At 33.0% G+C, this 16,119-nt stretch overlaps 1 pseudogene; it reads left to right on the top strand.

Moving 5' to 3' along the window:
• The window catches only part of LOC136309300 (small ribosomal subunit protein eS6-like), a 35,295-nt pseudogene extending 21,091 nt beyond the window's left edge, over positions 1–14,204 (top strand).
• The last annotated feature ends 1,915 nt before the right edge of the window (positions 14,205–16,119 follow it).

Genomic DNA, 16,119 nt, shown 5'->3' on the forward strand with positions numbered 1-16,119 from the left:
GCAAAAGCAGATGGCCACTGCTTCTGTGTACCCTGACCAGGAATTGAACCTGAAACTTCCACACACAGGGTTAATGTTCTACCACTGAGCCAACCAGCAATGGCCAAATTTACTTTAATTCATATATACCTGGGTTTTTTTCCCTACAGTTTTGTCATAATTTTAGGAGAGCTTATATATCCAACATGAAACATTTGGGGTTTAAAGTCATTTCTCCTTTTAAATGTCACTGAAAAGTCCAGCAGCCTATCAGCTCTTGGTTATCCATTTATGTGGGAATTTATTCATAAGTCATTTATTATTGTATGTTGATTGTATCCTTCCCTTCTAGAAAATCTGTCTTTCCTTTCTCTGCCATACTATGGGCATGAAAACCTTCCTTCTGCTGTTGTATTTGAAGAAACCTATAAATCACTGCTAAATTTTCTTCCTAGACTTACTCTGTGTCCACTTACTCTCTGAGATATTGCTGTAGCCTGGCTCCAGTGATCAGGATGTAGGGTCCTAATCTTGGAGGCTAAAAACTCTTGTCATCTGCCACTTTTTACTTTTCCATCTCAGCAAAATTAAGTTACTTTAATTCAAGAGTGATTCAGAGTGGTTATTTATTTTTATTGTGAACATGGTTTTGTTTTGTTTCCTCAAATATTTCATTGATACCTGAAAATTTTACCAAGTTATGATTTTCCCTAAAAGCCTCAACTTTGAAAACCAAAGACATGTATGATGAATTATTCATTCCCTAGACTATATGACTACCAGGTTAGGTGATCTCTGGAAATAAGCTAACTGAAAAAAATGTTATTACTTTTGTTGGTTGTGCCATTTATTTTTGGTAATGTTATGACTATTGATCCTTGTTTGGCTTAACATATACCACATTTATCCATGTTTAAGATGCACCATTTTGAAAAATTTTGGTTCTAAAAACTAGGTACGTCTTATACAGTGGTTGTAGATTATTTTACTTGCATTTCCTACTTTTTTGTGCTTGTTGAGGAATTGTATGAATTTTATGATGAATAAAACTTGAGTTCAATAACTTTATGTAATACATTTCCTTTCAAATTTTAAGCCCCCAAATTAAGTTGCATTTCATACATGGGAGCATCATGTACATGGGTATATCCAGAAGAGAGAAAGATTTATTTTGAATTGAAACAAGAAGAACTCTAATATCACATTGAGTCTGCTGAAAATATGTAAAAAAAAATTAATTTACTTTGGAAAACCAAGAGGGAATCATTTTTGAAGGCTTTGCCATCTATTTGCTTTGTAGTAAGACCATTTCATAGAATGTTGGCTTATTTGGCCCATGTCATCATAGTGTTGTTTGTGCTTAGTGGCCACAACAATGTTCACTCTTATTGTATATACACCAGTATAATTTTTTAAGGGCAAAGCCAGGATCTTGACATTATATAGAATTTTCCATGTATAAAATTTTATACTTTCTAATCACAATTTATTTCTGATTAGTTTAGTTTCCATACAGTAAACATTTACCCAATTGATAAACCTAGCCTATAATTTCCCAAAAAATAAACCCTAAGAAAAAGACCTATATGCATATTGTTTTTTGGAATATTCTCTCAAAAAACAAAAGTAAGGGACTCTCAGAGAGTGAGGGAATTAAAAAAATTCGATATTAGGTGTGTTAGTAAGTGCTTTATAAGTGTCACTGGAAAACTGGGGATTAGTGCTGCCTAGAACCATTTCAGGAGGCTGAAGTCTGCTTCTTAGAAGAGTGCATTTGAGTACTGGATCAGAAAAAATCTTATCTATTGGTTTCTGGTACCATTGATGGTTAGCAGAAGTAGTAACACATTTTGGTTGTACTTATCTATGTGCTGAGTAGACTTCCAGTAGTCTACTTCATCATTGAGATTGATTTCATTATGCTTTATATCTTTCTACATAAAGCACAAATTTTTGTATATTTTCCTACCATAGCTATGATTTTTCAGGCCCAGATTAACATAAACATCTGCAGAATCCTGTAAGTTTTCATTGTAGCATTAGGGTTCTGATTGTCTGCATGACTCTTTATAACATTTTTCCTGTTGTTGAAAATTTTCTATATTGCATTGAGGTTTAGAGAAAATCAGGTTTCCCTGTAATGGAAATAATTTATTTGATCTCTTATTCTTCGGTCTCCTTATTTTTAATATGTGGTTAGCAGTAATCCTTAACTCAATGCATTTTGGTAAGAATTAAATATGATAATTTATACCAAGCAGTTAAGATGATATCTTATACAATCGTTTTTAAGACTATAAATAGTGAGTTCTATTTCACTAGTGAGTGATAAAAATTAATTTTCAAAGTGGATAAATAGATTTAAATATAATTTACAGATACTCTTTCATAAGCTTTCTTATGGTATCACCATGCAATGGTTGAAAATACTTTGCTAGTGCAATAAGAATAATACTAATGAATTTTAATTAAAGATTTATTTAATTTATTAAACCTTATTCTTTCTGAAATATATTTAGAAGAGCTAGTGTTTAAACTTTAACAAATTAGCAATCTAGGAAAAAAGTATGTGTAAGTTCTGCATGTGAAATATATAAACATTATTTTGAAATATACTCAAAATTTTTTGTCTGAGAATACAATAAATGATCTCTTCTTTTCACTATTGCTCTCTCTCTCACTCTTTTCTATCTTTCTTTATCAAAATATTTAAGAGATTATAAAATGTATTGCTGACATGATTAATCAATTAAGTGAACACTAATTTATGAAATAACACAAGAAAAATCAAATACATGTCTGAGTTTACAAGTGATAATAACAATATGCAATACCAAATATATCTGGAATAGAGATTACCTGAACTATAAGGTACAACAACTATATTTCAAAGTGAAAAAGAATTGTAAATGAAAATAAGTATATTGTGATAAAAATACTTTGTGAGGAATAAATTTTGTAAATGTCAGAATGACTCTAAATAGAATATGTCATACCTTGTATGAAAGTCATAATACAACAGAAAACATGAATTATAAAATCAAATATATGATATAAGAAACGTTTTGTTGTCATAAAACATTTTGCTTATGAAACAAAATGTTCCAAAGACTAATGTGAAATATTTAGACAGCATAAATCTTCTTTAACTTTTGAGGCAACCTAAGAAATTGAATTTTCCTATTATATAAGTTAAAATTTCTTTTAAAACTTTAAGATTAAATGTCTGATTTTCTGTTCTTTCAGGCAACACTAGAGAAAAACGAACTTATGTGAAGTTACAAAAGTGAAATAATTTCTATGGGTGTCTAATGTGTACCAAGGACTTTGAAGAATATTTTTATCTTTCCTTAAACCAGTACCCTGTCAACTGTTTTCAATTTTAGAAATAGGAAAACTGCCCATCATTATTTTGAATATCACAATCTTTTACATTTAGTTTTTCTTTATTCTATATACCTCCAAATTCAATTTCTCTCCCAAAACATATTGGTTTTATTTTATTTTTCTTGAGTCAGTATACCCCAATGTGTTCCTCTGAAACAAATCTTAGTTTAAATTTCTGTCATACCTTGCCTTAGAGATTGTAATAATGACCTAACTGGTCTGTATGGTATTTTGTGCCACAATCGGTCTTCAAGATCCGTGGAACTTTTATGCTTGTATTGCTAGTTTGTTCGGGGAAGAAAATCAGATGATGTCATCAATACCTACTGCTTAAAATCTTATTTGTTCCAAAACCAAAGGCTATGTTACAAACCCCAGACCTTCTCTGGAATTATCTAGCACAAATCTTTTCTCTGTTTGTTTCAGTCCTCATTCAAGCCTTTGGATATAAAAATTCAACCATGACAATAGTGGTTTCATCTAGCATAAAAGCAGTGAAGTAAAATTAGAGTTAAAGTTCACCAGCATGGTGAATAAAATCATTTGATGTTTACTAATCATATTTCAAGCTTCCAGAAATATTTTTTCTGTATATTTGAAGATTATAATATCATTAGAGTTCTAAAAATACCATGAAATTTGAATAAGGTAACACAAGTAAAATGCCCAAAACAGTGATTGACATAGAGTAAATGCTCATTAAGTGTTCATTATTACATTGTGATTATTGTGAATATCACTGTCTCTGCTCTGACTTAGCATATGCATGGCCAGGATATTTACTAAAATTTCTCATGTTTTAGTGCTTTTAATGTAAGTAAAAGATGAGGATAATTCCCATATCATAGAATTACTTTGAGGGTGAAAATTGTTAATAAACTGGGAATTATAGAGCTGTGTCTTCAATGTTGTAAGCATTATATAAGCATTTTCTATTATTTTAAATTATTATTATTATTAAATAAGTAATATAAGTTTACACTGTTGTTTTCCAATTAACGTTGTAAAACATAATTCCACCTAATGTAAAAGGAACACTTTAGATTTTAATTGCTTAGATGAACAAACAAGGATGATTCTGAATAAACCATTCTTATTCCACTTTAGTTAGTGTGACAAGAAGATGTGTCTTTCTCTCCCTTCAGCTTCAGTCAACAGTTACAGAATTTCTCATGGAGAGACCAGTGTTCAGTATATCTCATCCTTCATGAACTCTGTATAACCAAGTCTAAATTCCAGGTGACAATGGGCAAGAAGTCAAGGATTTCTATTTTCTTCATCAGTGTATCTATGATCCATAAGATGGAGGCTGCATCTTTAGGAAAGCTGACCAAGATTAACTTAGCATCAGTTATTTCTATCTATAGGATGGAATTTATATGTCAGAACAGGTAAACCAACAGGAAGGACAGAATCTCTAGCTAGACCTCTGTTTATAAACAGTGGTTTCATGCTAGAAAATAAGCCGCAGTCCCATAATAAACTCTAGAATAGTGGTTCAGAGATTTTATTCATGGGACAGGAGGACCTGTATGAACAGAGCTCAGAAGCAAAAACTACTGGTATAAAAAATTATCAATTTTAGTTAAATAAATGTAGAGAAATTCATGCCACAAGAAATTGTCAAAAAACATAGAGTAATTGACAACAATTGTTGGAAACTAACGAATGAATGTGATACCATTAGTGGCAGACAGCTTAATAGAGAGATTAAAGAAATAAACAATCAACATGAGTTCTTCTAAAACCACTCTAATCTCAAGGTGACAGTGTACATGACCAAAGTTGTACGTTTTAAACAGTGAACTCAGAAACTGGATCTTGGTCATAATATACTGTGTTAAAATAATGTAACTAAATCACTAAACACATACAGAAACACAATAATAACAAGTCTTGGAGAAGATATAAATCAGTATTCAGATTTGCTGTATTATTTTAAAGTATACATTTAAAAAAATGGAAGTATGAAAAGAATAGAGATTGTGATTCATACATAGGAAAACTAAGACAACAGAAATGACCTTTAGGAGGGTCCAGATGTCAGATAGTTAAGATCTCAAAGCAGCTATTATTAGTATGTTCAAAAAAATAAAAGAAACCACACTTATAGAAGTAAAGAAAGATATGATCACAATGTCTATCAAATAAAATATATTAACAAAGATGTAGAAATTATGAAAAGAAACAAATGAAAATTTTGTAGGTGAAAACTCTAACTGAAGGCAAAAATTCCCTGTAAGAACTCAACAGTAATTCTGAGTTGGCAGTAGAAATAGTCAGTGATCTTGAAGAAAGATTTATAGAGATTATATAATATGAAAACCAGGGGGAAAATAAATAAAATAAAAACAACCATAGAGAAATGTGGATTAATGTTATGTAGGACCATATGTGTATGTATATGTATATGTGTATGTATATATAATATAATAAGAATACATGAAGAATAGAGAGAGAGAAAAAAATCTGAAGAAAACAGAAAACTTTCTAAATTTGATAAAAAAGATTAATTCACATATTCAAAAAATGAATTTCATTCCAAGTAGCATACATGAAAAGACATCCAACAGACACATAAACTATTGAAAGGCAGGGATGGAAAGACAAAATCTCAAAAACAGGAAGACTAAAAATTCAAATAAAAAAGGAACCCCAATAAAAATAATTGCTGACTATTAATACCTACTGGAAGCCAGTAAGACAGTGGTATGACATATCAAAACGCTGAAAGTAAAAGTTTTTAAACAAGGAGCTTATACTCAGTAAAACCATCTTTCATAAATGAAGCAAAATAAAATTTGCAGAGAAAAAATTGAGAGAATTTGATAAAAAGAACCTCCTTAGAGCTTGACCAGGCAGTAATACAGTGAATAGAGCAACAGAGTAGGGCACAAAGGACCCAGGTTCAAAACCCCAAAGTCACCGACTTAAGCACAGCCTCATCTGGCTTGAGCATGGGTTCACTAGCTTGAGCACAGGGTCGCTGACTTGAGCGTGGGATCATATACATGACCCCTTTGTCACTGGCTTGAGCCCAAGGTCACTGGCTTGAGCAAGGGATCACTTGCTCTGCTGAAGCTCACCCCCGAGTCAAAGCACATATGAGAAAGCAATAAATGAGCACCTAAGGTGCCACAACAAAGAATTTATGCTTCTCATCTCTCTCCCTTCCTGTCTGTTTGTACCTGTCTGTCCCTCTCTCTGACTCTCTGTCTTTTTTATTTTTTAAAAAGAACTTCATTAGAAAATATAAAATAAGGTTTGTAAGACTGAAACCAAGTGACTTTATAGAGTAATTCAAATACACACACACACACACACAAAACACACCTTCTGGTGATTGTAATTGTTTATTTATAAATAATATAAAACTACATATTTCTCCTTCTTTTCTTAATGGATTTTAAAAGCAGTTGTATAGATACCAGAAATCAACCTATGTTGATCTTTGACAACAAATGATCGCTGACTTGAAACCCAAGGTTGCTGGTTTGAGTCCAACTTTGCTGGCTTGAGCAAGGGGTCACTTGCTCTACTGTAGCCCCTTGGTCAAGGCACATGTGAGAAAGCAATCAATAATGACTAAAGTGACACAATAAAGAATTGATGCTTCTCATTTCTCTCCCTTTCTGTCTGTCTGTCCCTTTGAATTCCTCTCTCTGTCTCTCTCTCTGTCTTTCTCACTATAAAAACAACAACAAAAACCACACACACATCAAAATATGCAAAAGAATTAAGTCAATATTAAAAATGAGCTCAAAATGAATAAAAGACCTAAATGGAAGACCTAAAAATATAAACTTTTTTACAAAAAAAAAACATACGAAAAATTCAATTATATTGGATTCAACAATGGTTTCTTGAAAACGACATGAAAATGATAGGGAATAAAAGCAAGAAATAGACAAATGAGACTATATGAAATTTTAAAACTTCTGTGCATCAGAGGAAACATTCAACAGAATGAAAAGGCAAGTAGGCAACCCACAGAATGGAAGAAATATTTGAAATTGCTATATATCTAATAAGGGCTAATATATATTTAAAATATATAAATAACTCCTACAACTCACCAACAAAAACCAAATAACCCCATTTTAAAAAGGGCAAATAATTTAAATACACATATCTTCAGAGAAGGCATACAAATAGCTAACAAACTTATGAATACATGCTTAACACCATTAATCATTAGAGAAATGTAAATAAAAATCACAATGCTATATTACCTATACATGAAAGAAAGAAAGAAAGAAAGAAAGAAAGAAAGAAAGAAAGAAAAATAAATAAATAAAAGAAGACCCAGCAATCTCACTTTTGTGTATGTAGTCATAATCATTAAAAACAGAATCTTCAAGAGAATTTTGCACATGCATGAAGACTGTTAGCAAGTCCAGTTAGTTCTACCTCAAAAATACATCTCAGGTTAAACCACTTCTCACCATCTTTACTCCTACCACCATGATCATGTCTCCATCATTTGTGGCATCTACCTCAGCCTCCACTCCACACAGCAGCCTGAGGGATTATTTTATTTTTGTTTTGGTGTAAAGATAGCTGTTAAGTAATCACTAAATATTTCTTGTCAGTAAGTAGCAGTCTTTACTTAAATTTGAAGGTTTTATTTTTATTTAAATGTGTATCACATAAACCTAAAGGAAAATAACAAATAAGACCTTTTTGATGAATTTAGATGCTAAAATTGTCAACAAAGTATTAGCAGACAAGATTCAGCAATAGATTAAAAAGATCAAAACCATGATCAAGTGGGTTTTATCACAAGGATGCAAGGTTGATACAATATATAAAAATCAATAAAAGTAATACACTACAAAACAAAATGAAGCATAAAAATCACATAATAATATGAATAGATGCTGAAAATTTTTGATAAAGCCAGCACCCATTTGTGATAAAAATTTAGCAAAGTGGGACTAGAGAGCACATACCTCAACATAGGAAAGGACATCTGTGACAAATCTACAGCCAACATAATACTGTCAAAAAGTACAAGTTTTCCATTAAGATCAGGGATAAGACAGGGATGTCCACTGTCACCATTCTTATTCAACATAGTACTAAAAGTCTTAGCCTTGGCAATCAGAAAGGAAGAACAAATAAAAATACATCCGTATTGGAAAGGAAGAAGTAAAACTGTCATTATTTGTATACAGAAAACCCTACAGATTCATACAAAGTATCTATTAGAACTGACAAATAATTCAGTTAAGTAGTAGTATACAAAATAAATATCCATATATTAGTTTATTTTTTTTTCCTTTTTTTCTTTTTCTTTTTTTTGTATTTTTCTGAAGCTAGAAATGGGGAGAGACAGTCAGACAGACTCCCGCATGCGCCCGACCGGGATCCACCTAGCACACCCACCAGGGGCGACGCTCTGCCCACCAGGGGGCGATGCTCTGCCCCTCCGGGGCGTCGCTCTGCTGTGACCAGAGCCACTCTAGCACCTGGGGCAGAGGCCAAGGAGCCATCCCCAGTGCCTGGGCCATCTTTGCTCCAATGGAGCCTCGGCTGCGGTAGGGGAAGAGAGAGACAGAGAGGAAGGAGAGGGGGAGGGGTGGAGAAGCAGATGGGCGCTTCTCCTGTGTGCCCTGGCTGGGAATCGAACCCGGGACTTCTGCACGCCAGGCCAACGCTCTACCACTGAGCCAATCGGCCAGGGGCATTAGTTTCATTTTTATACACCAATAATAAACTATCAGAAAGGGAAAGTAAGAAAACAATCTCATTTACAATTTCATCAACAATAAAATACCTTTAAATAAAACTAACCAAATATATAAAGACCTGTAATTGGAAAATTATAAAACATTAAAAAAATTGAAGATGACACATATAAGTGAAAGCATAAATTGTCCATACTACCCAAAGCAATCTATATATTCAACACAATTCCAATGGTATATTTCATAGAACAAAAACAAGTATATCAAAACTTTACATGGAACCAAACAAGACCCTGAATAACAACAGCAATCTTCAAAAGTAAAAGTTAGAAGAATCACGCTGATATTAAACTATACTACAAAGCCATAGTAATCAAAACAGCATGTTACTGGCATAAAAACAAACATAACAATGTAACAAAATAGCGAGCCCAGGAATAAATTCACACATGCATGGTCAATTAATATTCAATAAAGGAGGGAAGAACATACAAGGGGCAAAGGTAGTCTATGCAATGAATGATGTTGGAAATTTGAACAGTTATGTGCAAAAAAATAAATAAATAAAATAAGACTACCTTTTTATACCATACACAAGAAAAAACTCAAAATAGATTACAAACTGTTAAAACTGAAAACATTATATATTTGAGAATAAAACATATATAGTAAAATCTGAGAAATCTTTCACAGAAATAGCAGTAAACTAATTTTACCCCTCCCTGTATTGTTTAAGAAACTCAAAACACTGATTCAAAATAACATATGTAATCCTCTGTTTATTGCAGAGCTATTTACAATAGCCAAGATTTGACAGCAGCTCAAGTGCTCATCAGTAGATGGTTGAATAGAAAAGCTGTAGTACATTTACACAATGGACTACTACTTGGCCATAAAAAAGAAGAAAATCTTGTCTTTCACTACAGCATGGAGGGACCTAGAGAGTATTGAGCCAGACAGTGAAAGACAAATACAACATGATTTCATTTATATGTGGAATCTAATGAATAAAATAAACAAACAAACAAAATAGAAACAGATTCATAGATATAGAAAATAGACTGATGTCTATTAATGGGGAAGGGTTTTGGGGAGCTGGGTGAAAATGTTGAAAGGAAATAAACAAAACTCATAGACACACATAACAGTTACAAAAAGAAAAGGGGGTTGGGAGACCTAGAAGAGCATAAAGGAGTGATAAATAGTGATAGGAGACTTGAATTTGTATGTTGAATACACTATACAATATACAGATGAGGCCCTGGCCAGTTGGCTCAGCGGTAGAGCATCGGCCTGGCATGGAGGAGTCCCGGGTTCGATTTCCGGCCAGGGCACACAGGAGAAGCGCCCATCTGCTTCTCCACCCTCCCCCTCTCCTTCCTCTCTCTCTCTTCCCCTCCCACAGCCAAGGCTCCATTGGAGCAAAAGATGCCCGGGCGCTGAAGATGGCTCTGTGGTCTCTGCCTCAGGCGCTAGAATGGCTCTGGATGCAACAGCAACGCCCCAGAGGGGCAGAGCATCGCCCCCTGGTGGGCATGCCGGGTGGATCCCAGTTGGGCGCATGCGGGAGTCTGTCTGACTGCCTCCCCGTTTCCAGCTTCGGAAAAATGAAAACAAACAAACAACAGAAAAAACCTCAATATACAGATGATGTAGTATAGCAGTGTACTGACACCTACATAGGTTTATTAAACAATGTCATTGCAATAAATTTAATACAAATGTAAAGAATTTTTAATATTACAGTGTTTCTAGTTTATGATGGCACTTTTCTTCTCAAATGCCTTTTGGAAAAACAAAAGAAGATGATAAATTTGAAAGAGAAAATTAATTAACAGCACCATGAAATAAGCACAGTGACAATTAAGCACCAATGACAAATTCCTGGAAGTTAGAAAGCAAGTAAAGCAAGATGAGTAGAAAAAGAGGGAAGCAAGAGTGTTCCTGCCCTGAATGTATATCTGACAAACAGAATTTATATAGCTGCATCTTGTAGGGAGCCAGAAATACCAGGGGACCGTGAGATTAGAATGATACAAAAACACGCATGGCTGTGGCATTACCAAACTGAGTTACTACTGTGATAAATGATTACACTCTCTCTGGTACTTACTCACCTATAATCTCTAGATGACTTTGCACACTTCAAAAGAAAATCGGTAGAGAAAAATAAATTCCAACACTAAACTATTATGGCCTTTGATAATGAGCGCTATATGTGAGGAATGTACTCCAAGAATGAAATTTAATAAAATTTCATGCAAACAGGCAGACTTTTCAAATGATGTCCTATATGCTGAAAGCATACTATAGAGAAGGCTACACGGCACAGTGTCTTTGGGAATCAAAAGGTCCTGGACTTGATTCTTAGCCTCTCTACTTTCTATGTGACATGGAGCACCTTAAATATTGATTTCATTAAAAATAGACTCTCCATTACTTGGTTATTTTGAGAGTAGTGATAGCATAGCATATAACCTGTTTAATGAAAAGGCAATTTTTCACTAGAGCACAGAGTATATAATCACAAAACTTCAGGAATTACTCAAAGTATATAAGGACTTAACTATAATCATGTAATAAGTCTTAACTATAAAGTTTTTAAATAAAGACTATTTACCAAAATGAAATAAATATAAAATGCTCACTGAATTTTCAGGGTAATAGAGGACATAAGAAAAATAAAAACAAATTGCTTATGGAAATAGCCATTTTGATAGAAAAATTAAGGAATAAAATTTAGAATTTTCAAACAATTTTTTTGAAGAGTCACAGAGAAGTCTTGTTTTAAAAAAAAATCATGTCATATTATTCAGATTTACTTTTAGTCACTGCACCATGAATGAAATCTAAGTATGCAAACTGAGAGTCTACAATTTAAATTTCTGTTTTAGGCCCTGGCCTGTTAGCTCAGTTATTTAAGGGTGTTGTCCCAAAATGACAAGTTTGCGGGTTCAATCCCACAGAACACACACAGGAAGCAGCCAATGAATGCACAGCTGAGTGGAACAACAAATCAATGCTTTTTTTTGCTCTCTCCTCTCTCTCCCTTCTTCTCTCTGTCTCTCTAAAAATCAATCAATCAATAAATTAAAAAAAATTAAGCCCAGGCCAGATAGCTCGGTTGGTTGGAGTGTCCCCCCGGAGTACAGAGGTTTATAGTTCGATTCCCTGGTCAGGGCACATAGTGAAACAACTTAATGGCTCTCTCTCTCTCTTTCTCTCTGCCTCTCTTCCCTTAAAAAGTAATTAATTAATTAAATTTAAAAACTTGTTTTGCTGCAAAGAATCATTAAGCATGCTAATAATAAATGAATATAAGCAAAACAAAAAACATTTATCAAATGAAAAATTAGATAAGTAATAAAAAATTAAAACTTAAAGAATATAAAGAAAATGACTAGATATATTTAAGTTTCCTAAATCATTAATAATTGTTTTTGAAAATATATACAAATTGCACAATAATTTAAATTGCTTTTCATTAAAATCACCATCTGATATATTAAGTTATGTGACCGTCCACAAAAATTTGAGGAATAGATTGTATGGTGTGCTAAGTAATGGCATCTAAGAAGAAAAAAAAATCTATAAATAATTACCATTTAAACATTGCATGAGCCAATCAAAAAATGCTCAATTGATCATTCTTGCAATAACTTAATTTTATCAATAACTTAATACCTGAGAAAATGTGATTTGCTTACATAAAAATTTATTTTTAGCAGTAGCAGGCAAAAAAATTTTAATTTTATGTTATTCTCTCTCATCCCAGTCATACATTATGATGGATTATTTGGTCCAGTGACTGCGTGCAGAAGGATATTTTCTTATCACCCTCTCTCTAATTCTGGATCAAGTCACCATCAATATTTCAGAACAGAAACAGAATACTCATTAATTGAAAATATGAGAAATAGATGAAAACAATGGCCTAGCCCCTTTTTATTTTTATTTTTTGGTTCAAGTACCTCTTTTATAAATAAGGCCCAGATAGTTTGCTGTTAAAATATTTGGCACACTCTCAACTATGTCCACATCCTTTTAAGGTGATCATTTGTCTTTAAGGAAGTGAGTCATGTTGATAGTTCAAAAATATATTTAATAGAATGATGCTTCTTATATGCATTGTGTAACAAATAAAAAATTATTTTATCTTGTAAGACTAACCTACAAGACAACAATTTAAAAGTATTATCTTGACTTCTCTAATCATTTTTTCTAATACTCTCATTTACAGTTATAAGGATAATCACTGTACTGGAGTGAGCAAATGTAGGTTTACAGTTTTTTATATGGAAAAAAAACCCAGATACTTTTTTCACAGCCCCTCAAAGGCAGTTAGCTGCTTAAGGATGAAGATAAACATCTTTCCCAGCCACTGGCTGTCATAAACACATTAAAATGGACAATGAACACAAACTTCGTACCATTTATGAGAAGCATATGACCTCACAAGTTGCTGCTGACACTCAAGGTAAAAAAAAATAAAAGGGTTATATGGTTTGGATCAGTAGTGGGAATGACAAACAAGGTTTTACCATGAAGCAGGGTGTCTTGACCTATTGCCATGTCTGCCTGCTGCTGAGTAAGGGTCACTCCTGTTATAGTCCGAGTAGGACTGGAGAGAGAAGGCACAGATCTATTCGGGGTTGCACTGTAAATGCCAGTCTCAGTGTTCTCAACTTGGTCAATGGGGAAAAGAAAAAGAGAAGAGAGATATTCCTGGTCTCATGGATACTACTGTGCCCCTTGCCTGGGACTCAAAAGAGCTAGTTGAATCTGCAAATTTGTCAGTCTTTCTAAAGATGGCATCTACCAGTTGTGAGAAAGCCCCTACACAAAGAAGGTAGAAAACATAGCGCCAAAAAACCCAAATTCAGCATCTTGTTACTCCATGTGTCCTGATACACAAACGTGGGTATATTGCTCTGAAGAATCAAGTACCAAAAAAAATAAGAAAGGGGCTGTAAATATGCTAAACTGTTGGCTAAGAGAATAAAGTGGGGAAATAAATAAATAAATAAACAAACAAACAAACAAACAAAAAAAAAAAAAGAAAAAACCCATCAGGAACGGATTGTCAAAAGACATAGGCTGTCCTCTATGAGAGCTTCTACTTCTAAGTCTGAGTCTAGTCAAGAGTGAGATTGTCTAATCATAACAAACAAATAAGAACAAACATAAAAAATACAATTAATAATACAATAATAAATAAAACAACTCAACTGTAAACCAACTTTTTCCCACCCCTGTATTTTTTAATTGATTTTTAGAGGAGAGGAAGAAAGAGAGAGATCAGTTTGTTGTTCTGCTTCTTTGTGCCATCATTGGTTGATTCGTGTATGTATCCTGACTGAGGATCAAATCTGCAAAGTCAACATGTCAGGGAGACTCTCTAACCAACTGAGCTACCAGGCCAGGGTTTACCCCTGTATTTTGTATACTGCTTTTGTTTATTTAATGTCAAAACAAGTTTTTAAGATTTTGTTTTTGCTTAATTTCTAGTATGTATTTTTTATACCTATTAGAGGTCAAAACTCACTTATTATTTTAATTCTGTTTAGTTTTGATATATGTATCTGAATTATAAAGAGATTTTTTAAAAGCTTGCAAACCAATCTTATAAATTATCTTGTATATTCTCAGCTACCCTCCTGAAAGTCCTAAGTTATTGAACAATTATTTTTAAATCTTGATATTTCTCATTCTTATGAGTGTGAATGGTAAAAAAAAATCTTACAGATGATGGTACTTGATATTAAAATTACTTTTTAAAAAATATTTTGAAAAAGAAATTATTCATTTGAAAATTAAGAATATGAACTACTGTGAAAGTTTTTTATATATGTTTTTAATTAATAATTATTCTTATTTTTATGCATTTCTAAATTGTTAAGGGTTATTACAAAAGCATTTCTCTATTAGTCACATCTTTCCCCTGTAGTTCTGAAAATATGCTACAGATACACAACTAAGGGACAGCTTTGATAACAGAAGGTTGAACAGATGGCCATTTTCAGTTTTATTTTTCCAGAAAATTAAAGAGCTTTATTTGTTGCTAACATGTAAAGTTGACTCAAGAAGATGCTTACCATGACAGACAAAAAAAAAGAAAAGAAATATTAGCTACTCAAGAAGCTTTGGGTTTTGTGACAAAAGTTTTCTTTCTTTGCTTGAATCAAGAGCAAAAGGAAACCAACTTTATATAAATTTTCAGAAATCTGTCTTGGACTTAGAAGAGAGTTTTTTTTTCACTATAGCACTGAAAGAAAAGCATACACAAGAATAGAAAAATAAAGATATTTGGAAAAGGGAAGACAAAAAATGATGTAGTCTGGGATTAAGAAATATTAGTTTTAGTTTCTTTTTTCAATATGTAGTGATTTATGAAAAAATACATTTTCCAGAAGAATATATAATTTATATTTGCTCTAATTAAGGTTTTCTACGATGGGAAAGTAAGCATTATAAATGCAGTCTTTTGAAGCTCATTCAGCTGCATAAGAACGGCACTTGGGCCTGGAACACTTTTTTTAGGAAGAGATAAAGAGCTGTCACTGCTTATATCACTTTTGTGGGAATATCTTTCTCTATTTCAGGCTCAGTAAATGCTTTTGACTCTGCTTGAAGCATGTGCATCATATAGCACATGTTATATGTGTCCTGGAGCAAGGGGCAGGGTCATTCTGCTTCAGCACAAGAAAGATGTGCAAAGATAAACTGCCCTGTGTGGCCTGCAGGTGAGACACTCTGACCAGGGGTGATTGACACCTACTACTAATTTTTTTTTTCTGCTCTACCTCTTTCTTACATGAGCAAAACATTGACTACTTTGCATTTTCCTTGGTGACTTCTATATTAAGATGGAATGGGTAGAAGTGTTTAATCTTCCTATGGGATTGATAACCAATGCACGATACTCTGCTCAACATGTACACTTTAACTTTACTGTTTTTCTCTTTTTTAGGTATGTTTAACCAGTATTTTTTTAAAATCAGAATTTAACATGCATAGATTTTATTCCCAAAGAATGTTGTAGAGTTTCATTTCATTTCTTTGC

The sequence above is a fragment of the Saccopteryx bilineata genome, chromosome 6, assembly GCF_036850765.1.
Source record: "Saccopteryx bilineata isolate mSacBil1 chromosome 6, mSacBil1_pri_phased_curated, whole genome shotgun sequence".
Taxonomy (NCBI): Eukaryota; Metazoa; Chordata; class Mammalia; order Chiroptera; family Emballonuridae; genus Saccopteryx; species Saccopteryx bilineata.